The following is an 8,379-nucleotide window of genomic DNA, read 5'->3' as shown; positions in this document are numbered from 1 at the left end:
GATCAATATTCTCATTTAAATCTATGAATTAAAGTTCATTATTCTTGTTTAAATTTCTAAATTCATGTACCAAATACTTGGAAAACCCGAAACAAAATTACCAAAGGGGTGAAACCCCACCATAGGTAGGGTTAATAAAAGGCAAGGTCAAGGTCTAGACAAAGATCTCCTTCACCTGACAAAGGAGTGGCTTCCTGCTTAAGAAAGAAACTATTCCATCAAAAACTAGCAAATAGCCCTTGACAACAGCGTTCCCCCCAAAGTCCATAATAGACCTCTCTCTCTCTGTGTGGTACCTGAAAATTTGTCAGTCCCATATAGACTAGGAGGATTCTTACTATTTAGGCCAGGCTACCTGAAGGACAAAAGCAGATGGGTTTTTGACCTCCAGGTATCCCGACCTCCTGGTATAAATTGTATGAATCCTTCCTGCATTTTATATTAGACTTGTCCTTTAAGTTTAAGTTTAACTAGAATTCGTATTTTTTGGGGGGCAGAGTATTTTCTCTTATTCAGAGCAGAGCTTACCCCAATTTTATTCTGTCGTCAGGTCAAAGGTTACGGGCCACTATGACGCCGTGAGGTAAAGATTTCGCAACTATAAATCAAAATTGGAATGTTTGCTAAATATTTCTGTGACAGTTTTCTATTGAATTTCTTTAAAGTATCTCCTTGAACTACATTTATGATAACTACAAGTATGATAATAGTGAGAATATTAAAATTTCAAGTTGGTGATTAAAATTAAATGATTAAATTGTTCATAGCAATTTTCACAACGATTCGTTTGAACAGGCTGACCCCCCCTTTAATGTTCAGAGAATAATGCCAGTAGGGTAGCTAGGGTTTGAAATTTGGGGGGAAGGGGGGCTAATCTGGGCTAACTATTTGAAAGTTAATAACTAAATTTTGCATAACTAATTCATTGGAATATGTGTAGACCTTTAGTTTTAGTTTTTGTAACGCTTTTTCTACTACCATTGCTTATACTAGCTGCCAAGCGTTAACAAATCTACTACTACTATTGTTCGGTTAATGCTTCAGGGTATGAATAAGAATTAAACGAAGGTTTGCCATACGTAGAGTCAGTTTTATCTAGTAAAATTTATCCGCTACATTTTGGTTTGATTTTATTCGTCACAACGAACGTGAAACATTTTACATGTCTGCATCTGTGTTTTTCGCTCAATCATTTTGTTTTTTCATCTTCAAAATTATATATTTTGATATTGAAATTCATCTCTACAAAGATGAAACTTTTCCTACGAATCTATCAATAGATTAGTGGCAGCCCATGTTATTTCTCTATTGAGTTTAATACAAACAAAGGTGGAATGCTGCCATTACTCTATAATATACCTTTTTATATATATATTGCTATAGAATTGGGGGGGGGGGGCGAAGAGGAATTTTTGGTAGGGTTTTCGGATTATTTTGAGGGGCTAAGTTTGAAATTTGGGGGGCGGGGTGCTCCCAAAGAAGGCCTAGCGACGCCACTGAATAATGGGACAAAAACTTTGACCTTGCTTCAATTATTTTGTCAAAAAAAAAGAGAGACTATATAGACTATCTCGTGCTGGCTGCCTTTAGAGGTGCATCTTGGTTGGCGCCAAGGAAATAACCTAAGAAGGTGACCTCCCACGCCCCTGTGGGCCTGTGGTGTTTGCACTTCTCTTATGGATTTAATGCAATGGTCTATTCAAGAGTCAGCCTTGAAAAGAAAATAAAAAAATCAGTACTCTATTTTTAACCACCATTTGAAAGTTCTGGTGGAAGATTCCCAAGAGAATAATGAAAATACGAAGATAAGCAAAATAGAAAATGGGCATCGTACAGTCGCCAATAGTTTAACCTTGACACCAGGGTTATAAAAGTTAGGGCTGGGAGCTAAAGTTTAAAGTCGTAAAATGCACTTTGCTTTTAGCGTGGGAACCCATCAGAGAGCAAAACTAAAAATTACAAACAATTGGGACATCAAAGGAAAAAAATTTATTACACGTCACACACCTGTTTCTCGTTAGAATTGGCTTAATCCTGTATCAGAAGTTCATTACATGAAGTAAACCTATCAAAGGATTTCGTTAATTACAAACAATTGGGACATCAAAGGAAAAAAATTTATTACACGTCACACACCTGTTTCTCGTTAGAATTGGCTTAATCCTGTATCAGAAGTTCATTACATGAAGTAAACCTATCAAAGGATTTCGTTATATAGAGTAGTACTAAGGGGGGGGAGCTACTTGGACGTGAAGTCAATATTGGCCTAAGCTGACAGCTTCCAATATAGAGCTATTGTGTGACGTCACCTATGGTATTTGCCCATGGAACCAATGCGGTACCAAACATGGCCGCTCACTGCCAAAGCTAAGCCTGTGACGTTTTACCTAGGCAATGACGTCACAACTGAGATAGCTCTATAGTCGCCAAAACCAAGGTAAGAGATAGGGGGTGTGACGTCACGGAATAGTTCGAAATAGCAGACTATTCTAAGAGAGACCCGAGGGCTGATCACTCTGAACAGTTTCTCTACATCGATTACTGATTATTAGTAATCATTTAAGCACTGTCAAGGACAGGAAACTTAAAGATTACACGTAATCCCTTTAGTACAGTCAAAGGTACAGTCGTGTTAAGTGAGTGACCCCTCGGAGAGCCCTGATGACGAACTCTTTCATGATAAAATTATAATTTTGGGAAAAGGGAACATTGGTGAAAAAAAAATAACAACCAAGATTTAATTTTTTGAAATAATTAAATGTTTTATAATCACACCTTCAAACTGAAAAGTTCCAATATCTTGTACTTCAGGTTTTCCATTTTATTCCCGTATCATTTATTTTTTCTAGTCTTTGTCCATAAAGACCGTTTTTTATTTAATTAATTAGGGGGTCATCCGTAAATCACTACAATGTTCGTAACTTGTTTAGGGAGCGTCCCTTAGACAATATGTCGCAGTAGTTACATTTTTGACTCAAAATTTATTCCCCATAGAACCACTTCACTGTACTTTCGTTCCTCCCTATTTGTAACACTCTGTATAGTAAAGATAAAGTAAAACTATACATTTCTTCCTGGACCAACGTTACGTAACACAAATCCAATTATTTCAAATTGAAAACGTTAATTTAATATACTTCGGCTTTTGCGCAATATTCATAATATATCACTGCTAAGCAAAGAATGATCTGATATATTATATAACGGTATTATCAAACGGGTTATCTTATCTCAAAAGCAGAGCTAAATAATATCCTTACATTAACAATACAGAGTACATACGTTCGGCAAGGCTTAAGTAGTTATTATACAGTAGGGTATTATTATAAGAGGTTTGAAATCCAGGCATAGGCATACCTATACTCTTTCAATTAGGGCTAATTTAGTTTCAGACTTAAACCATCAAACAATTAAGATTCTAGCTGCTTTGAAATTCTATAGTCTGAACACAAAATGAAACTAGAACTCGTCATACTACCAGGAATGCATACAGACAATAGGAATCATTGTGCTACATCCATTTTCACTCAACGTATCTAGGGGGATTTCGTGGGAAGAGCTAGCTAGCTAGGGTAATCATTATTTATGACGAATTTTACCTCGCGACTTTATGTTCTATCTCGCTGTCAGTTTGACCTCGCGTTGTTACTAACCAATGAAACAACAGCTTGAAAGAAGCCATCAGAATTATGACAACTGACGGATAGTGAGTTCTCAAGCCCAGCCCACAAACCCCACATAGAGATTAACATGGAATATATAAGAGCACAATTGTTCCTATAGTAGCTGTATGCGTTCCTGGTCTAACTAATTACGTTAAAGACCATTCAAATTATAAAATCACAATTGGAAAGACGTCAGAATTATCAGACGTGACGGATAGTAAGTTCTCAAGCCCAGTCCACAAACCCCGCATAGAGATCAACATGGAATACGTAAGAGCACAATTATTCCTAGTAGATGTATGTATTCCTGGTCTAACTAATTACGTTAAAGACCATTCAAATTATAAGTTATAAAATCACAACTAGAAAGACGCCAGAATTATCAGACGTGACGGATAGCAAGTTCTCAAGCCCATACAGCCCACAAACCCCGCATAGAGATCAACATGGAAAATGTAAGGGCGCAATTACTCCTAGTAGCTGTATGCATTCCTGGTCTTACTAATTACGTTAAATACCATTCAATTTATGAAATTATAAATTTTTAAACTTTTGCGAAATGGGATGAAGAATCTAATTGAATTATAAGCGAGAGAGGTTTTCAGTCCGAGACTTAATTGCCCTTATTTACTTAATCAAACCTTTAAATTAATAAATATTAATATTAATATATATTTATTAAATTAGCACATATGCTCGTTAGGTGTTTGCGAGAGAAAATATTGGAATTCTTTTATGGGAATTAATAAAGTTAGGTTCGAGATAAGGCTGTGTTGGAATTTATTGAATTAGTGATAAGCCTCATCTATGAAGTTCTCCTCCCTCTCTCTTTCATCCTCATTCCAGGACTGAATTTTCTAGATTTTTGAGCTCTTAGCAAAGTAAATAAGTTATTAAAGATCTTTCCGGGGTTGTACAGATAACTCTCAAAAGGCTTTTTAAAAATTCAGTATTAAAGTTCTCTTCAATAATACAGGGTGTTTCTGAAAGGTCTATTAGTAATTAAGGGAGATCATCGTGTTCTTTGGGAAATAAATTTTGAGTCGAAAATGTAACTTCAATCTCCATTTTGACCCTAAGTTATGATTGAAGTGTTTTATAAAGGATGACCCCTTAAATTTAATTAGGTATTGTCTTTCAGATTCTTAATTTAGTTAAAGGGGTCATCCGTCTCTATTTAATTTTCCTTCTTGATTGATTAACGCGGTTTGTTTAATTACAAAAAAACTCGTGGGGTCAGTTACTCAAACGTAACCTTTGACTGTACTAAAAGAATTACGCGTTGTCCGTTATCAGAGAGTGCTTAACTGTAACTGCAAGCTAAAACCTTGGGAATAGACCATTCCATTAATTTATTGCAGAGAAGCAAACATCACAGGCGAGAGGTGGCCCTCTTGGGTTATTTCCCTGGCACCAACCAAGATGTAACGACAGATGGAGCCGCCCGAGTTCACAACACACGAAAGGAGGCAAGCCAACTCGCACTGCGTGACTCTAGCGGTGCTTCTTGGCGCCAGGGAAATAACCCAATTAAGAAAGTGACCTTCCCTCCCCAGTAGTGTTTGCTTCTCTTATGGTTGGTGCCCCTTAAAGATGGCATTTCTACTACACAGTGGCTAAGCTTAGCTTGCTAAAGGCTAGTTAAGTCAAAGGCAGGAACCAATGGGAACTAGTGCATTAGGACTGATTGGTTCCTGCCTTTGGCAAGGTAAAATTAGTGTCCAGAAGATTAGCCAGAATGCTAGGGGTGATCATGGAGCCGCGCTTTCCTTTAATTGAATAGTCTATAGTCAGAAAACACGCCAGATTTATCCTATCCCGAATCATTTCAACGCTGATCTGATCATTTTCTGAATGATATGGTACGGTACACCTTAGTATATTCGATTTGTTCCGTTAGATGGCGCCGGATCGGGTTGGAAATAGATTTGAGAGGACGAAGAGCAAGGAGAGAGAGTTCCGCTATGTGGGGGTTGATTCACCCCTGGAAATCGGGCTTTCGCTTGTTGCTATTCATTCGGGAAAGCAGCATCGCTATGATCGGAATGACGAAATTTTCCACGGATTTCTACGCTAGTTTTACATAGACCGTCGTGCATGAGAAAAAAAACCAACCCAACACGAGTGAAGAGTGAATGTTTTTCATCGTCTGTACTGACAGGGAAGAGAACTTTCCAATCTCTCTCTCTCCTAGGTACTGAAAGTTATTGATGTAAATTTTCCATCACGTTTTTTGTCAGCGTGTTCAAAAATAATTGATGAGAATGAAAGAAAAGAACTATATCGTTTCGAAATACATAAAGGGTTAAATATTTTACCCGCGATTTATTTATAAAATAATAACTATTTCAAGAGTGTGTTTAAATATTAAGAAGTGTCGCTAAAGTTCATCCCGGGGTTCAAAGTTTAACTGGATTAAATTGGGTTAAGGTGAGTAATATGGATGGTTGTTTATTTTGTAGAATTATTTGGTGTCATTGTAAATATTTTATCTCTATTTATAACAATAAAGTCTTTTAATACCTTATAAATTAAACATTAAAATCTACCAAACAATTCATTAAATAAACTCCTAGAAAACGTTCGTAATTTAGGCCTAATAGTTTCGCTTTTCAATAATCCATCAACTTAGATTACTTACAATGTTTTGGAGTTCAAAGTTCATTGCAAATGACAAATACATGCTAGTCTTTATAATATACCAAAGGGGTTCGTGAAAGCGCACCACGGGTAGGTTGATAAAAGGGACCACACGTGCATGGTATAGACAAAGATCTCCTTCACCTGACAAAAGGAGTGGTTTCCTGCTTAAGAAAGAAACATCAGATAACCCTTGACAACAGCGTGACGACTTAACAGCGTCCCCCATGTTCATAATAGACCTCGATTGCTCTTTGTGGCACCAGAAAATTTGTCAGTCGCTATCTTAAAGGACTTGTCTTATACATAGTTTGCAGACAAGGAGGATTCGTACCAACGGTACCATTTAGGCCAGGCTACCTGAAGGCCAAAGGAGACTGGTTTTTGACCTCCAGGTAGCCCGACCTCCTGGTGTAAATTGTATGAATCCTCCATGCATTTTATATTAGACTTGTCCTTTAAGTTTAAGTTTAACTAGAATTCGTACTTTTTGGGGGCGGGGTATTTTCTCTTATTCAGAGCAGAGCTTACACCAATTTTATTCTGTCGTCAGGTCAAGGGTTACGGGCCACTATGACGCCGTATTTTTAGGTAAAGATTTCGCAACTATAACGGGCCTGACTTGTCTTATACATAGTTTACAGACTTGGAGGATTTATACCATTTACACAAGGAGGCCAGGCTTCAGGTCAGGTGTTACACGAGGAGACCTGACTCACTGTGGTATGAATTCTTTTAATCTGTAAACTATGTATAAATATGAACTTTTTCAAAACAAAACGCTCGTAAACTAACCTAGAGAGATTATGAAACTCACCTCTCATTAACGTTATCAGTTTCATGACCCCAACCACACTTAAAAATACCGACAAAAAATCACCCCATTATTTAGTTTTACAAGCGGCTAGAAAATGTATCCAATTTTTTAAAAGCATTCGGGAAGATAAGACATTTTTTATGAAAAATACCCCTGAAAAATAATAGGCAATTTTACTGCTAAGGAAAGTTTGGTGTAGATATAAACATAAGTTTATAAGATATGTTCCCCATAAGTATGACAATTCCTATACTTCATAATGCTACAGAGAGACTTACAGCTCGAGCTAGTTCTAGCAGAACGACAAGCGAGAATTGAAGTACTACACTCGGTTAATTAGTTTTGCAGGACTTCCACCAAGTCCTATTTAATCTGCATTACTAAGCCTTTGACAGCGCCTGACTAGGCGTCGCTTTACCTCGAATCTATGACCTACCTCGCTCACTTCATGACAAGCTCCAGTTTGTAATCAGTGACAAACTTATGGATGAACATATCTTATGAACTTATGATATAAGGCTATAGGAACGGATGTGTAAAATTTACTACCTGGCTGTCAAAAATTGATCATTTTACGCAGCTAAAGGTAAAGCACTTAAATTAGCTTTGTCTAGCAGCAACTCAAGCTTCGAAGGCGATCCCGGCTATATACTATATTATTCCCATGCGATATATGAGCGATAACAATAAATTTAGTCTCTTATGCTCCGCTTGCTAAGATGTATATTATTATACAGGGAGTTTCAAAAGAGGTAATTATAGGACCGAAGTAAAGTGGCCTGGTTTTATCATAAGTTTATAAGATATGTTCCATAAGTATGACACTACCTATACTTCATAATGCTAGACACGGTCCATCTCCTAGCTAATATAAGGGGTCATCTGTTAAATACTCTGTAGAAAATGTTGCCCTATGCGGCAAAATTTCATATTATAAATTACATTATCGATTTAAAAAATTTATTTCCCATAGTTCGGTCCTACCAGAAGTGAGATGAGACTAGAAGTGAAGGGCTCTAGCATTGATAATAGATCCTGGCATTAGTGAACAAATTTGAGGATTTTATGCCGCTTCCCACGCGCCTACACTACTGAGAAAAAATTGGTCGAGGTCCAAAAACACGGACGCGGGTGCTTGAATCTAGTTCGGCCGTTTACCACCGCGAGCGTCTCACGTTTTGGAGGGGAAATTCTGAAACCGCCACTAGAGGGCCAACCGTTCGTGTGTTATCAAGAATATTCACTTTCGCCGAGTGA

General features: G+C 37.4%; 1 protein-coding gene and 1 long non-coding RNA gene across 2 annotated transcripts in view; one reads left to right on the top strand and one right to left on the bottom strand.

The window, feature by feature from the left end:
• The window catches only part of LOC149691786 (uncharacterized), a 118,092-nt gene that overhangs the window by 77,372 nt on the left and 32,341 nt on the right, over positions 1–8,379 (bottom strand). The gene's annotated exons all lie outside the window — the stretch shown is intronic.
• LOC149691785 (uncharacterized) overlaps positions 5,683–8,379 on the top strand; it is a 54,394-nt gene continuing 51,697 nt past the window's right edge. The window contains exon 1 of the mRNA XM_089869230.1: positions 5,683–6,095. The gene's annotated coding sequence lies outside the window, so the exon portion shown is untranslated. The remainder of the gene's footprint in view (positions 6,096–8,379) is intronic.

This window comes from Phalangium opilio, unplaced genomic scaffold (genome assembly GCF_054372755.1).
Source record: "Phalangium opilio isolate 3A_F unplaced genomic scaffold, DU_Popi_V2 ptg000025l_1, whole genome shotgun sequence".
In the NCBI taxonomy this organism is placed as follows: domain Eukaryota; kingdom Metazoa; phylum Arthropoda; class Arachnida; order Opiliones; family Phalangiidae; genus Phalangium; species Phalangium opilio.
The sequence above is the reverse complement of the archived record's forward strand: the minus strand, read 5'-3'. Positions and strand labels throughout refer to the sequence as shown.